Genomic DNA, 15826 nt, shown 5'->3' with positions numbered 1-15826 from the left:
CGGGTTACGCACCCCCTACGCATCTAAGCAGCATCCCAAGACGTCCGAATGACGATTGCGCCATCCAGGCTGCTACGCGCTAACGCGAGCCGCTGAATTGGTGGGTCGAGGCCCTTGGACAATACGAACTGCGATATGTCCTGCGGCATTGAACCACGCAAAAGAAATAAAAAAAGATAAGACAAGTTCGAAAGCAGGGAGATGGAAAAGAAGATGGCGAAGGATGTCATTATCTTCTGCCTCTCCACCAATGTCACAAATTGCATAGCAAGCTCGCTCCTTCACGCTTCATGCAGGCCACCGGTTATACACATCGCCTTTTTTCTTACATGGCAACGGCGATGGCCGAACTCACGGTTTTCGCCATTAATCTTTTTCTCTTTTGTGCTACTGCTCGATAAATTTGGAAACACTACACCAAGCCTGCTTAGGGGTGGTCCACGTAGCCGCCTGATTAGCGTACTACTACAGTTTTAGACATTAGGGCCCACTTTACTGTTTGACTTGTATACAATGTTAAATCACCAACAGGCGCTGGCAATGCTGCGACGACGTTAGGGGCGCTATAACGTAAAACTATTCCAAACTTTTCTATTCCAATTCTGCTATCAGCCCTCCATGATTGGTGAAAATCTTTTTTCGACCACCCCCACTTCACCTGTCTGTCACGTGACATCACGAAAACCGCGATAGCTCCCCATCTGATATAATGTCTACGTACTGATTATGCATGATTTTACAGAAAAAGGAAAAACACTCATTTCGGATTTGACCCCTTTTCGCCATTAGCCCTCGGCTATTGGTAAAAAGTTTTCGGGCTGCACCCACTTCACCTGCCTGTCACGCGACGTCACAAAACCGTACAAACTCACCGCGTCAAAGTGACGTGTACGCGATAAAGATGCATTAATATGCCGAACAAAACTGAATTTTCTTCGGAATAGCAGCAGGCTGCCCCGTTCCGAAAGGAATAAAAGATTGCTGCCGCCAATTGCTGGGACGCTGGCTACTCGCACCTGCCGGAGAGCATGGGTGTATTTGCGTATAATAAAACTTCTTGCGTGGCCCTGTAACGTTTTCGAGCAGTTTCGGCACGTTTACCACCTCATTCTGACAACTCTTCTTTGCTGAGGGCAGTTTTAGCGTCATCCTTAAACTTCCGTTGCATACCGCCGCGATTTTCGACCAGCCACCACAAGCAAAGTAAGGGAAAGCCGACCAATCGCAGATGCCTGCACCACCCTCTTCATCCGGTTATCGATTTTCAGTGCACTGGCTCTGCCCCAGCGGATCCCTCTCCACTTGAACGTTCTCCTTGCCTCTTGTCAGCCAATTAGATACGACAAGCCGATCAGTGCAGGCAATGTTATTCGTTTTTCAAGCAAACAAAAGTGACCTCCTATGAACGAGGAGAGTGTTTGATTGGTCTGTACAGACAACCCTATGGGTGACCGCCCTGTGCTTCCGTCGGTGGTTACGCAAATTTGACGTCAGGAGATTGGAATAGAAACATATTGGAATAGTTTTACGTTATAGGGCCCTAGGTTGAAGAAAAAGCACGATAAGACAAACGGTTGGTGGTCACTGTCGCACAAACGTCGCCAGCCGACATCATTCGCGGACAACATTTTGCCTCAGGCTAAGGCACTGCTAACTTGGATTTATTACGTCTCGCTGAAGGAACGAAATGGAAGGAACACAGGAAAAGAAGCCAGAGTGACCGCAAAAAAAATACGAAGAAAAATTAAAGGAAGGAAGGGGCTGTCATGTTGATTAAACATGCAGAAATAACACTCAACTATATAGTTATATGTCGTCAAAATCTAAGCTGAACGGCCACAATAGGACCTAAATCAATAGAGACACTACAGAAAGAAACATATACAGAAATCGAAGCTACAACGTGAAAAATGCAACAATGCAGAAAGAGATGGCTCACGAGTGGGGAAAAGCACTTGAATGTCTTTACTATCAAAACGCATAGAAAAAAAGGAAAGCAAACAATCTGGATACATTAGGTTAATCAAGCTACCAATGTCACGAAGCTACTCAACTCGACGAAAACAAGATGTAAAAAATCATGCGGATTTCGCGCATTGTGGGAATAGATCTAAGCGAAGCTTTCCGTGCTGTTTGCTTTGATTGACGATAATTAACGGTGATTTTCATGGCGAATGCTGTAATTTCATCAGCGTTAGATGCAATACGAGAGTGGTGAATTGATGGCAAATGTTACCTTGCGTGCACCATAGCTGTTCGACTTCGTAATGCACTGAAAACGCAGCGAGACGTGTTTGCCTGAGGCACTGTTGTGCGCCATTGTCCGAGAAGGTTATGCCATTGGGAATGCCATTGCCTCACAAGGCACATCTAATAGTCGCAGAAGTGTTATCATTTAATTAATTTGTGGGGCCATGCGTGCCAAGACTACAATCGGATTATGGGCACGCCGTAGTGGCGGACTCCGGATTGATCTTGACCCCATGGGGTTCTTTACCATGCACATAAATGTGAGTAGACTAGCGTTTCTGTATATCGCTCCCGTTGAAATGCTGCTCCCGTGGTCGAAATCGAACCCGCCACCTCGAGCAGCGCCATAGCCGCAAAGCTATCCCCGCGGTCACGAAAGTGTTGATTTCACGTGCGGCCGCTTCCGCGGAATGTCGCCAAGACGCTATGGTGCTTTAGTGCGGCCTTGAGTCTGCACGCCCAGCGTGAGTTGTCCGTTTGACAAATTTGCATGGTGTGTATTTTTCAGAAATAGCAGAAACGTACCGTATCGTACGTTGGAACTTAAATTTATCCACTTTTTCCGCAATCGCCCTTGTTCCTCGAAGTAGCGTTTCCTTGCCTTCTTACGTCGCATTTTAGCTCTCCTGCAATCCGCCTCATCTATGCGCACTATGAGCGAAGAGTGGCAAGGCTGTTATTCACTTGATTCGCAACTACGTCGATTCCTACCCATTCTCTGCCTCCTACCCCTACTTCCTCTCTACCACTGTATCTACCTCCCCTCTGGACGGTATAGCTCGTTAGTACAAATGTAAGCGCTGCAGTTTCAGCAATGCTTTTGCGGGGGTCACGCATAATTAAAGCCGTCAAATAGATATTGTGACAACGCCTAGGAAACTCCGGAGACCATTGTGACTACGCGATGGAAAGGTCCAAATAAGTTTCTCGCGTTGTCTTTCCTGGAGGGAAATCGGGAAATCCTAAAGGGAAATCAGGAAGATCTTTCACAGACACCAAAGACTAATGATTGAATCACCACATTACACTTGCGTTCTTACTTCTTTTAGTCAGCGTTTATTTTTTTATGTATCATTTTACCATCTTGGTACCAGTTCATTTATATATTTATTGATTCAATATAATAAATAGTTGGTAGCTTGCGTTTATCCACATGCCGCGCGTGTCATTCTCTAGCGTTCTTTGCATAAAGTAGCGCGTTTCGTTTCAACAAGAAGAACCAAACAGCTCGAACCTTAACCCTTCCACCTCTGCATTTCTCAGTCCAAACGGCACTGGCTGCGAACGTGTTATACGCATATAGTAGTCTCATGAAGCACTGGCCACACGCTAATCTTGCTCTAAACCTCCAATCATTTGCACCGTACTGAATAAAGAGCTCACGCAAGGAACCGCAAGTCACCAGTGACAGACGCTAGTGTTAGCCCCCTTAGTATGCAGACAGAAAACTACAAATGAGCTGAATCCAACAGCACCCTGCATAGCTCCAAACAAAATATGCTGTGAAATCAACACGCGCGTGATCGGCGTGATCTGCATGACGAAACTCGAGGTTGTTCAAACCACTGTTTCGCGGCCTCAGACAATGGAAAACGCTGAAGATGAAGCCTCAACTGTGTGTAGACCATAAAAATCACTGCTATGCTGCCCGTCTTTCTTAACCATGCATGCCATCCTCTATTAATACACTTTTTTTAACGTTAGACAATTTTTAAAACTCGCGTCTGGCGTATATATATATATAGCACAAAACTAGATGTGAAGCGGCATTACTCTACGAGGTGGAAACTACTTGCACCAGAAAGTGACATGCCTAATTAAAGATGAGCAATATGTTAGTAATCAAATATTTAACTAATTGCACTAGCAAAAGTATTGAAATACACGAGCCGAAGCCCGTAATTTCACTAAGCACATCCACTCGGAACGAATTTCGGCATATCGCCAGCTTTGATATAGGCGCTGTAGAACTTGCGATAAAAGTGTCATATGTTGTTACACCCACATTTTTAAAGAAATGCCATTATATACATTTAGGCTCAAGAAATACTGGAAGACTTTAGAGTTTTATCGGTAGCTTCGGGAACACATATCTCGAAACTGGTTTAATTCTCGGAATTCGTTCTAAATAAATATGACTTCCGTCGTCCCCGGCTACAATTATTAAACTGTAGTATATACCGTAACGTAACTACTTTAAAGGTTAGCAAAACTTCGTTAAATAATAAACTATTCATTTTTTACTTCTCGTGCAACTAGCATGTCTCTGAGAGTAATCTGCCTCAAGAAGTATAACTTTGCCAAATGGCACGGCTGACGTTTTCAAATCCTGCTAACGATAAAAAGAGCATCCCGTGTATAGTACCCCATCTGCTACTCAGCAGCTCACCGCAAGATCGCGCCACGATACATGCTTCATTTACTAAAATTTTAAAAGTAACACAAGCGGCCTGATTTACCTCGCAGTCAAATAAGGTTGCCAGGTAGGGAACCGAGCCGCTTGCCGCATTATGCCCTTGTAATTAGTAACTCAACACGGCAGCTTGTGTTCGCGTCCCTCGAATTGCGCGCCCACTTCCCAGTGGAAGTGCTGTCCCGCGTCTCAACCACATACATCAAAGTCGTACACTGTAAAGAGCGTTCTCACGCAAACGCGCCGGGGGTATACTGTTCTTCCTCATATGTACCTGCTTATCGAGGAAAACGAACCAAGACTACTACGACAGAACACGATCACAGGGAAAGCAGTGTGCAGGGAACGCCATCAAGCTTTCCACCCTCCTTAGGGAAGTTCAAATGGTGAGATTTTCCCTAATACCCTTGCATGCAAGGAAAAGAACACGAAAGAAAGAAGCTTGCATTCTCTGTGCGAGTACTTTCAACGCCACCTCGACGCGCTAGCAGTAGAGTGCAAACGAGCACTTGAGAAGGGAATGGTTCTGAACTCGGCGCCGTCGTGAGGGACGTGGTGCGAAACGTCAAAAACAGAGTGGGCGTCCGTAAACGTGCTCGCGTATTCCGGTTAGGCGAATGTTCACATTATATGCTTGCATTCGAAGTGAGAAACGACGCAGAAAGCGTGTTCGCAACCCCCTAGTGCCCCCGACGTTCTCAGTACAACGCGAAATGGGACGCAAGCGCGTCGGCTTACGTACACTATTGAAATGTATTGTCGCATACGTGAACACGGAGTCGCTGAATTTGAGAGACAGAGCACCGAGCTAGTGTTTAGCATGAGAATGCACGTTAACTGCTAAGTAATGTGACAAAAGCGTGGGACACATCATTTACTCAACTTAACCATGGAATTACAAACGATGCCATGATACAAAAACGTAATGTTTGTCGCTAAAGAAATAATAATAACCAAACGAGCATAAGAACAGCAGTATGAACTGTGAATACTTTCGGTTAGGCTTCGCAACATCAATAAATAGTACGTAAATCTGAGAGAGAAGACTGCCGGGCTAATGCATGGCGTGAGTATGAGTATACGAGCTGAGAAAGTATTCTTTAAGCAGCTGTCCTCAGTCGGTTATTATGAGAACGACGCACGTTCGGTATACTCGCACGTACTCCTAAAACTTGAAGTGGGCTTGCTGGCTTTGTTCTTTTAGGCTCACGAAACAATTTCCTACATTAGCAATGAGAAGCACGATGATGTTCTTTCGAAAGTTCACCCTCCGAATAAAAGCTGACGCAGCGCTTGCGGTGTTTCTAATCAACGCGATGACAGTGTAACCGAAAGAACATAAAAGAAAAAAAAACAATAAAGAAGATAGTGCTTTTTCGTTATTTCTTGAAGATTAGGAGACAGTCGTGGAACGAAAGGACTTTCACAATTCATAAAGTTATTTTTGCATCTTCTCTTCCTTCTTAAATATATTTTTTCTCTTCTTATTTTTACGCAACACTAGCAGTTGCTTGTTGCCTTTAACAGTACGGACAAAGATTGTTGCCAAGACATCGAAGCTAGCAACAAAGAAATTTCGTCTTTCAACAACTAGTCAATAAAGTGAAAAATGTACGCGTCGTTGAAGAAGAAAAAAGAATAAACAAGCGAGAAATAAAAAGAACGCAAGCACTTTGTAATATATATTTATGGCCTCGCCGCACAACAACGAACCTTGCTCTTAGTCTCTAATAACCCTCTTGCTCTTTATACACAAATTTTATTTCAAAAAGGCATGGTACTTATATCGTCGAAACGAACACAAAGTATAAATGTAATCAGTTGATAGTTAGCGCCCGTCCTGTCATCTTTCTTGTCCGTGACAATTCAGCGCTATGACTTCAATTACTGCAGCAAACTACTAGCGCAAGAATCTGTACTAACAGCGAAGTTTATGTACAGGCGAGGGGAAAGAAAAGTACCAGAAGCCCTGCACGCACCTTACAGAATCGGGGCACTGACTTCTGGGGATCTTTTATATAAGCGTTAATGTTGATCTTCCTCCATGACACACAACAGGCGCGACGTGGCATCACAACGTACTCTATATATTCCAGGGAGGCTCAAGCAAACGCTATTAGCAAGACTTACAATCACGTAGGAGGCCCGTTGATGTAGACGAGGTGGCATGTTGTGACCGTGAGTGCTGTTAAGGTGAATGCCCCTGATATAGCAGAATGTAACTTACGGCAACAGGTACGCGCGAGTCAAAGAAAACAAAGAGAGAGATGGCAAAGAGAGGAAAGGCAGGGAGGTCAACCAGACAAGCGTCTGGTTGTGTAGCCCTACACTGGGGTAAGGGAAAGGGGAACAAAAAGAGGAAAGCGGGATAGAGTGAACACTGTGTGTGCACGCAGCAAGGAGCCTGGAAATCAGTCAAGTCAAAGCAAGTGCCCCGCCGATACATGGTCTGCCGTCATTCTGCTGTCTAAAGCTTGTTGCCTCCCGACAGCTAGTGATGCACGTTGGAGTCACCTGTGAAGACCAAGGAGCCGCTTGTGCTCAGCAGTACGTTGCAGTACGTGGCATTATATCGTTAAAGCAAACCCCAGTCTTTTTTAACTTCAGTGCAAACAGAATGCTGCAGGTGAGCCCCGATGCTTATTCAAGACATGCCAGTACTGAATTGAGAGCATCCAGCACTTGCACTGCACTTCTCGCCGACGGAGTGGGCAGGTTATCCCAGAGCATTCGAAAAGTATTCATCGGAGACCGGAGCATCATAAGCACTTGCCGGTCTTCTTCGGGCAATTTGTCAATAACCCGCGCTGTGCACTCTACAGCGGTGAGCAGCTGTATCCTTGCCGTGGCTCCGGCTCCGACTGTGGCATCGGCTGTGCCACTGACTGCGGCATCAGCTGCTGCATCGGCTGCGGCTTCGGTTGTGACTTCCACTGTTGTTCTGGCTTTGGCTGTTGCTTTAGTAATGCGTACCAAGTTGTATTGTTCTCCGCCATGACTTTGTCAGAGTTAGATTGGATTCCACAAGGCCTAGGGAGCAGAGGAGGAGGTGTTGTCGGATGGGGCTTATTCTTCACAGAGGCATCAGCGTTCTTTGAAGTCCGACGGCGTCGAGAGCGCCGCTTTCTAACGGCCGCAACAGCTTTCCGATGAGACGAACGGTCTCTTGCCATCTGCTTCAAGATCATCTTTTCCTTCTTCATTTTGGGGCAGTCCTTCGAGGAAGCATCATGGGACCCAAGGCAATTGGCGCATTTGAGAACCGTGGCTGCGCAAGAGTCTGCAGCTTGGGACTCGCTGCAGCGTGAGCAAACTCTCGTGTTCTCGCACACGGCGCTCACGTGTCCCAGCCTCATACAATTGTGGCTTTCGAGTGGCGTTGGGTTAAATGGTCGCACAGGGTGCCTAAAGTGCCCCCCCCCCCCCCCCCCCCTTGACGTAGGAAAGGAGAGTCTCGCCCTTGAAAATTATTTTCAGACAGGGGGATGTGGGGGCCGAGGCGATACACGTGGGTTATGGCGATGCCATCAACGGCAGGCTTCGCTACAATCGACAAGTCAGCACTGGAGATGGAGACGTCCACTTCGTAGATGCTAGCAGTAGTGGAACCACTGTCCAGGTGGATGTACGAGTGGATCAGCGCCATCGGGTAAAAATAAATGCGATTAAAATCAGCAACCTTAGAGGATAGCGAAAGTAGGGGCTCTTCCGATTTCAATATGGCTTTGCCTTAAGCGACCACTAAGGCCAAATGCTGCAAAGAATTACAGACAATCATGTCGCCAGCAACCGATGGTGGAACCTTTACGCAGCAGCCATGTTCGTTGCCATAACGTTATGGCGGCATTTCTTTGTTAGTGCCTGCTTTACTTAACTTCAAACAAAGGATGAAAAAGCAAAGAAACCCCGCAAATGAGAAATTTAACACTGAGAGAACATCAGCTCGACAGTGGCTGATGCGCTGGTAATAAAAAAAATGGCTATGGCTTAGCTAAGGTTAAGCCCAGGATGCGAAGCATACTAGCCTTTATTTTAGTTGTTGAACCACTGTTTAGCCTGGTGAACTGCTGTTGCTTGGCTATATTTGGTTCGGCTAGACGAAGAAACAACTCATGCGTTACTCTGCTTCGCCTTCAAGAGTGGAACGCGACAGCGTTCCCGTCGACCCGCCAAGGGGCGTAAGACAATGGGCTACGGCGCAGCGACTACGCGCCCCGCATTGGACGCGGTGAGCGTCGAGCAACGCAGCGTTCGGCGCGGCAACGAAATGTGCGCCTGAGCAAGCGACGCACGCCTGAGCCTTAGAAACAGCTCGTTTCTAAGGCAACACCGCATTCACTAGAGGCGCTTTTGTACCGCTTTGAAGAATCGTACTCGTGGCTCAGTGGTAGCGTCTCCGTCTCATACTCCGGAGACCCTGGTTCGATTCCCACCCAGCCCATCTTGCAAGAGTTGAGCCAAAGCCACCTAGAAACAAGCGCAGCTGCTTATATACCGCCGCGAGCGACGGCGCGAGTTGGAGCCCTGTTTCTCCTCTGTCGTGACGTCACGGTGTCACGTGGTATGGCATGGGGTCAAAGGTCATTGAAGGCGACACCGCCGCGCCTGAGGAGCTGGGTTGAGCTCTCGTAATATGCTTCGCATAAAAGTTCTGCCCATAAGTGCTCCGTGCCAAACAACACAGCGGTTGTGTGGTTGGTCTTTATTTTGACAACTAAGTTATAGAGAAATCAGAAAAGATGAGGGAGTTTATTGAGTTAGAAAATAGTCATATCCTGGCAACAGCAAGAAGCTACAAAGAAAAATCCTACGAATTCCTAAGGGAAAAAAAAACACCGAACCAATATCTGTAGTGGCCTCCTACGAATTGCTCAGGGGAAAAAAACACCGAACAAATATCTGTACTGGCCCGGGGATTGAAACCGTGACCAACGCCTTTCGGGGCAATCACTCTCCTGGTCTTACCAGGAGGCGATCACATTCCATTGCAGAGCAAGGCCGAATTAATCGACAATTCATCGCTTTGCAATCTGTCAGGCTCCTGCTGCGGATACTTAATACTATCTTCTTCAAAGGTCGCTGGAACACGACGACGTTATCCAGGTGAACGAGAAACCTGACCGACCTCGGACCGGCGACAACGGTGTCAAATATACCTTGCGGGTGCTCTGCCTGTCCGCGAAGGTGACAGAAGCATACCTCTTTGGTGGTTTAGAGCGGCACTGGCAAAGATTATTAGAATAAGTTTATTCTAAATGATTTGAGCAACAGTTGACTGTAGTCACTGCTTGAAAAAAAAAACGCTGCGTTAAGTGCTTAACGTGTATGCCAACATCTTGCTCGTGTCCTCATCGTCATCATTCATCTTTCCTTTCCGCAGTATTTTCTTCCTCACCAGCCAGAATATTAGACTGGCATATGCATGGCCCGAACTCCTTGTTTTACGACGAACAAGATTACGGTTCTTCAGATGAGCTACATAATTTACGCATAAATGTGAAATGCAAACACACAAAATGACATCATAGAAAGACAGATTCAGTCAGGTAGTAAAAACCACCAGCACATAAACACAACACACAAACGTATAATGTCAACATGCAAAGGACGATATGCCCTATAACATTGTACATGAATGCTTCTTACATCTAGTCCTTGAACTGAAGTGCCATTACAGTTCTTTCTTGCAATGTGCCTCATTGTTGCCCATGGACCTAAGAGACGTGAAATACGTTTTGTGTTCCACAAAAAGGATTAAGAAACATATTGAAGTTCCAATTTTATACATAATTTAATTGCAACACATTGCACGTGCGCCAGAACTGTTGCAGTCTTGTTTATCCGTGAAGAAGAAAAGAGAGAGAAAAATGCAAAGCCATTGCACTCTGTGACGATGGTTGACCAGCAGAGTAAGTAGATAACTATAAAGAAAAGAAAATAAAAGAGCAAAACAATATAACGCATATATGCACGTTGTTATGGTTATTTGTATTTACGTTTATCTCGGGACCACAGTAATTATGGCTTTATGGTCGCTATGATAGGCGGCAAGTCATACGCTTGTCGTTTGCCGAGCGAGCTTCGTCGGCATTCTGTGCCGCCCACCATCGCCGCACCCATTCCAGTTTCTGTTCCCTCCGTTGCTCTTCCTACGCGCGCTGTTTTTCCGCAGTCCGGACGACACGTGACCTACCCATTGTAAAGGGGAAACGGAACTGAGCTAAACTACGGCGTTCGATTATAGAGTCATGACGTCAATTGCCCTCGATACATACACTGGCTATTCCGTTTTTCCTTTTGCTATTGTTTTCGAGACACGACAGCATAAACGCTCCACATACAGAAGCTCTCTGAGAAAAAAGAGGGGTGGCGAGGAAGCCAAAACGCCACCATCGTTATTGCCTACGCAAATCACGAAACGCTGGAAACTAGCCTAAGACAGCTCCGCTGTAAAAATAGCAAAGAACTATTCGAGTTGTGAGTTCAAGAGCTCTTCGAAAGCATTAATGTCGTTGTTGCAGGCCCAAAATGGGTGGTTCATTAAGAACGTTCCTCCTGTTGTCAAAACGGCCAAAGTCAGAAGGGGGCTTATGTCGTGGCAAGAGGGTGCGTGACAGCTTCAAAGACAGCGGTCGCCTTTAATTCATATTCCGCAGAGCAGATAAGAGGCAACATGGGGAATAGATTAGCGTATTCCCGAGACAGCAAAACACTTCGAGCATGATAATTAGTTCGCTTCGGTAATACTTAGATATCTTCGTTACTTCGATAATGATACTTGACTAGCAGGTAGATCAACAAAGAGTTCTCTCAGGAGAAATGCTCCAGGACAGAAGCTCTCGTCCTGCTCTTGCCCGCGAGAGGAACAGAAAAAGCCACGTCGGTGCCGGTGACTCCGATTGCACCAACAAAACCGCAACCGGACAGTTCGCCATGTTGTCGCCTTAGTCCCTGTCGTGCGGCTCGGGTGACATTGATAGTCATCTACCTTTCCCTTCCACTACGCACGCTGTAGCTTTTGCTGAGCTTTGTTGCGAGCCATCGTGACAGATACCGTCGACCCTCCTCGCATTTTTTGCTGCTTCGCAGCTCGCGAGAGCTACTCCGCTCTCGTTAGCCCTGCAAGGCATGTAATTGGCGCAATCTAGCTATTTCTCTTCGACTCAGTAGAATAAAAGAAGGGGACGACAGACCGGTTCCCCTTAACCGAAGACAAAGAATAAATGAAGGCTATTGATAGAGGATCGGAGATGATGTGGGCGTTATTTTTCCGCATTATCCGGTCCCTTTGCCGCTGCTTCTTCGAATGGTCCGGGAAGGTCAAAATGAGGCCCCCTCTCTGCGACATGATAGGGCAGGAAGCTGTCGCTAATGCCCCCTACCGGGCTGGCACTCGGAAATCCAGCAGCAGAGACTTTAGTCACTGCTGCTGCTGCTGCTGTGTGGCTCATCCGATCCGGAAGCATTTGCTTATTTTCCTCATCTCGACAATGGTACGTGATGCTGTTATATTTCTCCAGTCTTCTCGTCCTTGATTAGGGTTAATTTAACGGGCACTTGGGGATGGCCCAAAGAGCTCTGTTCCCGTTGTTTGGTGCCAAAAGTGTAGTATTTCGACTGACTAGCTCTCTCAAGTGGAAAAAACGCTCGCAGCTTCGATAGTAAAGTCAGAAGTAGAGTTAGAATCAGAGGTTTCGGCTCCTTTACATTTGCAGTGAGAGGTACGGACTTACATGGTCAAGTTCAGGCGTAGTTGATGAAAGCAAGCCTTGCCCATAGTCACAGGAGACATCCAATGGAACTGACATGCTGTCCACCACGTAATATTTTCTTGCACGGAAAGAATACTATAGGTAAACTGTGAAGAAAGCTCCGGTGAAGCGTGGTTTATTCTTATCTTTTTTTGCTGCATGTTGCTTTCTATGGCAAAGATAACGGCGGCTCGACGTAAGCGCACAATTATTGTTGATTTGACAGGGAGAATACCTCCATTAAACCCACATGATAACAAAATTGTATCGGAGAAAAGCCTGACCCCACTGTTCACGTGTAAGCATGGAACATCACGCAGGCTTCGTACGCAAAGGAACGCTTTCCTTTTAACAGATCGGACGAAATGTTTGATCAACATCAGTGTAGCTTGGCAAGTCGGCAACAAAATATAAGCTTAGATCTATCTTGCGTCCGCGCAATCTCCACGCGGGAAGCCCAATATGTGTCAGTTCGTATTTACGACAACAATAGGCCTTAGAAACAGCGTTCCCGATGAAGTATACCGAGGGTGAGAAAGCAGGGCTGAGAAAGCATGACGATGAGAAAGCGGGGCTAGTGTTGCAGGAATTGAGCAGACATGTATAGGAAGCAGGAAGAGAACTTCCTCATGCACGTATCGAACAGTTAGTCTTCCCGGAAGGACGGCAGATAGCACGCAAGAAAGTGTCACGCATTCTTCTCGCATTTCTGCGAAAGACGACTTATGTGCACATGATAACTTAGTTGGAACAGAAAAAAGACGATCAGGTGGAGTATTTGCCGGCCAGATCTACCACGATAACCCCGCCTGTAGCAGCAGCATCGCCACCACTCCCACCTGAGAGCACAGAAGGGGAGATTTTAGGAGCAGTTATGCAATGTCAGGATGTGGAGCAAGTACGTCGGCTCAGTTGCTGAGCAGCAATGCCAAACAAAAAAAGAAGAAACTCTCGCTTTAAACGGATCAAGAAAAAGAGACAAACTGAAAGCGAAAATTGTCGTCCATACATGTCAGAAACTTCAACAGGTCTCATTGAAAAATAACTGTAAAAACGACGTAGATGAATATAAAATCTCTGTTCTGCATTCCGCCATTTCCCCCAAGATCGACGGAGAACAGCGATAGCAGAGAGCAAAAAACAGAAACGAAAAGGCAGGGACGTCAACCGGACGCAACTGCGGTTTGCGACTCTAAACAGGGGGATTGCGGTTAAGGGATGAGTAGAAATAAATAGGAAAGATAGATCAGAATAATCTACCCAGAGATTGTTATATAGCAAAAGGCACGGATGCTCTGACAAATGCATGGTTTAGGAAGGCTGACTTTTTCCTTAAAAAGATTGCAATGGGAAGAAACAAAAAATACATAAAAAATAACAGGTGCTCCCATTGATCATGGCTTAAAGCTCAGTATTTTTTCTTACAGCATGAATGGTAGTTGAATGCCACGATACCGGACAGAGAATTCTCACGCGGGTGCCCATACCATCACGCCCTGTTGCATCTGGAAGCATTTCGAAAACGTGCAATAACTGCGTCCTCACGTATCTCCACGGAACCGGATATAAGGCGACTTGAACCTCCCCCTCTCCACCCCCTGCTCTCTGCGCGGAAGGAAAGAATCAGCGAGACAGAAAGCGAGAGAGAAGAAAACAGTCGAAAGAGCTTTTCAAAGCTTTCTTGATTCAATACTCTGCCCTGCGTTGACGAGCAGGAACGTATACCAGTAAGAAACAAGGAGACGAAAGCTGTAATCCCCAGAAACGCCCACTCTCATAGAATAAAGTGATTGACGCAAAAAGAAAAAGAAACGGCGTGGTTAAGTAGACAAGAAGAAAACACAATCTACCAGTGGTTTCAGAATTGTTGTTGTCACACTGCCAGGATAAAAAAAAAAGAATTGGCCTCGCCTGGTCGATTTCTGTTTTTTTCTGTTGGCGAGCTTTCTGTGAGGGTGCTCGTAGAACTCACCCACGCACCCAGGCTGCAATCAAACGGAAGCGAATGAAACAAAAAGGGAAAGAAGGGCACAGAGTTACCGACAACCGCCCTATATCTCGTGGTGTGTCACTGTCGCATCGTCGTCTCTTTCTTTAAAATACCATTTTTTTGTGCGTATTGCTTGAAATAAAGAAGAATCACATATGTTCGCTATTACTTAGGGGTATAAACGAGTGGAGCAGCAAAAAAAAAAGAACATTTAGAAGCGTAATTGACGTGGTTCGCGTATTTTCGAGCTGGGACTTTTAATCACAGCAACTTAGGTACATGTTTCCATGTTGCACTGATCTTGCAAGCGAATCCCTCTTACAATGTTGCGCAGTTCTACTCTTTTCGATATTAATACCACCTGGATTATTGTCAGTGCCGCAATTCAGGTGTCAATTAAATCTATAAACTTTGATTCGGCTCTTCTGTTATGGGCCAGGTCGTTCTGTTTGTTTCCAATCAAAGGCGAATTGCAATTACAACTGCTGCTTCTTCGCCCGAGGAATATGCGACAAGGTTTCAAGTTTTCTCCAGAGTTCAGTGTGCCTCCAAGCAGCAGTCTTTCCTCACTCAGCTTCGAGCTGCTTATGATTAAGCTGAGAAAGAAGGAGAGAGAGACCGGAAGAAGAGTAACACGTTTATTTTTAAATCAAGCCTATAAAAAAGGCATGCCTTTTTTAATACCTTGAGTTGGGCCGCCTCCTGGTCGATCGCGACCAGCCAAATCTGATCCTGGAGGCTGCAGCTGGCATTATATTGCCCGAATCTTATAAAAAAATGCTTTGGGCAAAGCGAGGCCTGAACTAAAGTTAGCTCTGAGCGTGGCTCAGTGAATGTCAGTAATCTAGAGTAGAACCGGGGCTTACCCCAGGGTACTGCTTCAAAAATAAACGTTTATTCCTCCTCCTCTTCCTCATGAGTAAATTGGAAAATAAATTCTTCGGTTCACTGCAACGATAAGTGGTGTCGAAATTCACGTCTGAGTGGCAGCTCTCACCATAACTTTTTACGCAGATTTTTGTTTCACCCATTGTCCCGTCTAGCCTCCGCGAGTGAAATTGCTAAATTTTCTTAAATTTCTGAAAGTTCACAAGTGAAATTCACTTGCGGAGGCTAGATGGGACAAGTGATGAGAATGTCTCTCTTGGCAGTGGCCCTCGCTTTTTGAAATCATAGGTTCGCAACACAGAAATATTTCTATCTTGGTTATTATTGAACCGATTTGAAGAATTTTTGCGGAAGAACGTTCCTTGGAGGGTACGTAACAACTTCCAGCGTGTAACCGAAATTTGCTGTGTGGCCTGGTGAACAACCCCTTAAAAAAAGGATGGTTAATTTTTTTTTCTTCCAACGTCTGAGATCTATTGCGCGACACAGGGGTTTAAAGGCGCTCACAAGTGCGGCTAATATACTGGCGGTATT

Source organism: Dermacentor albipictus, chromosome 3, assembly GCF_038994185.2.
Source record: "Dermacentor albipictus isolate Rhodes 1998 colony chromosome 3, USDA_Dalb.pri_finalv2, whole genome shotgun sequence".
NCBI lineage: Eukaryota > Metazoa > Arthropoda > Arachnida > Ixodida > Ixodidae > Dermacentor > Dermacentor albipictus.
Note: the sequence above shows the minus strand (reverse complement) of the source record.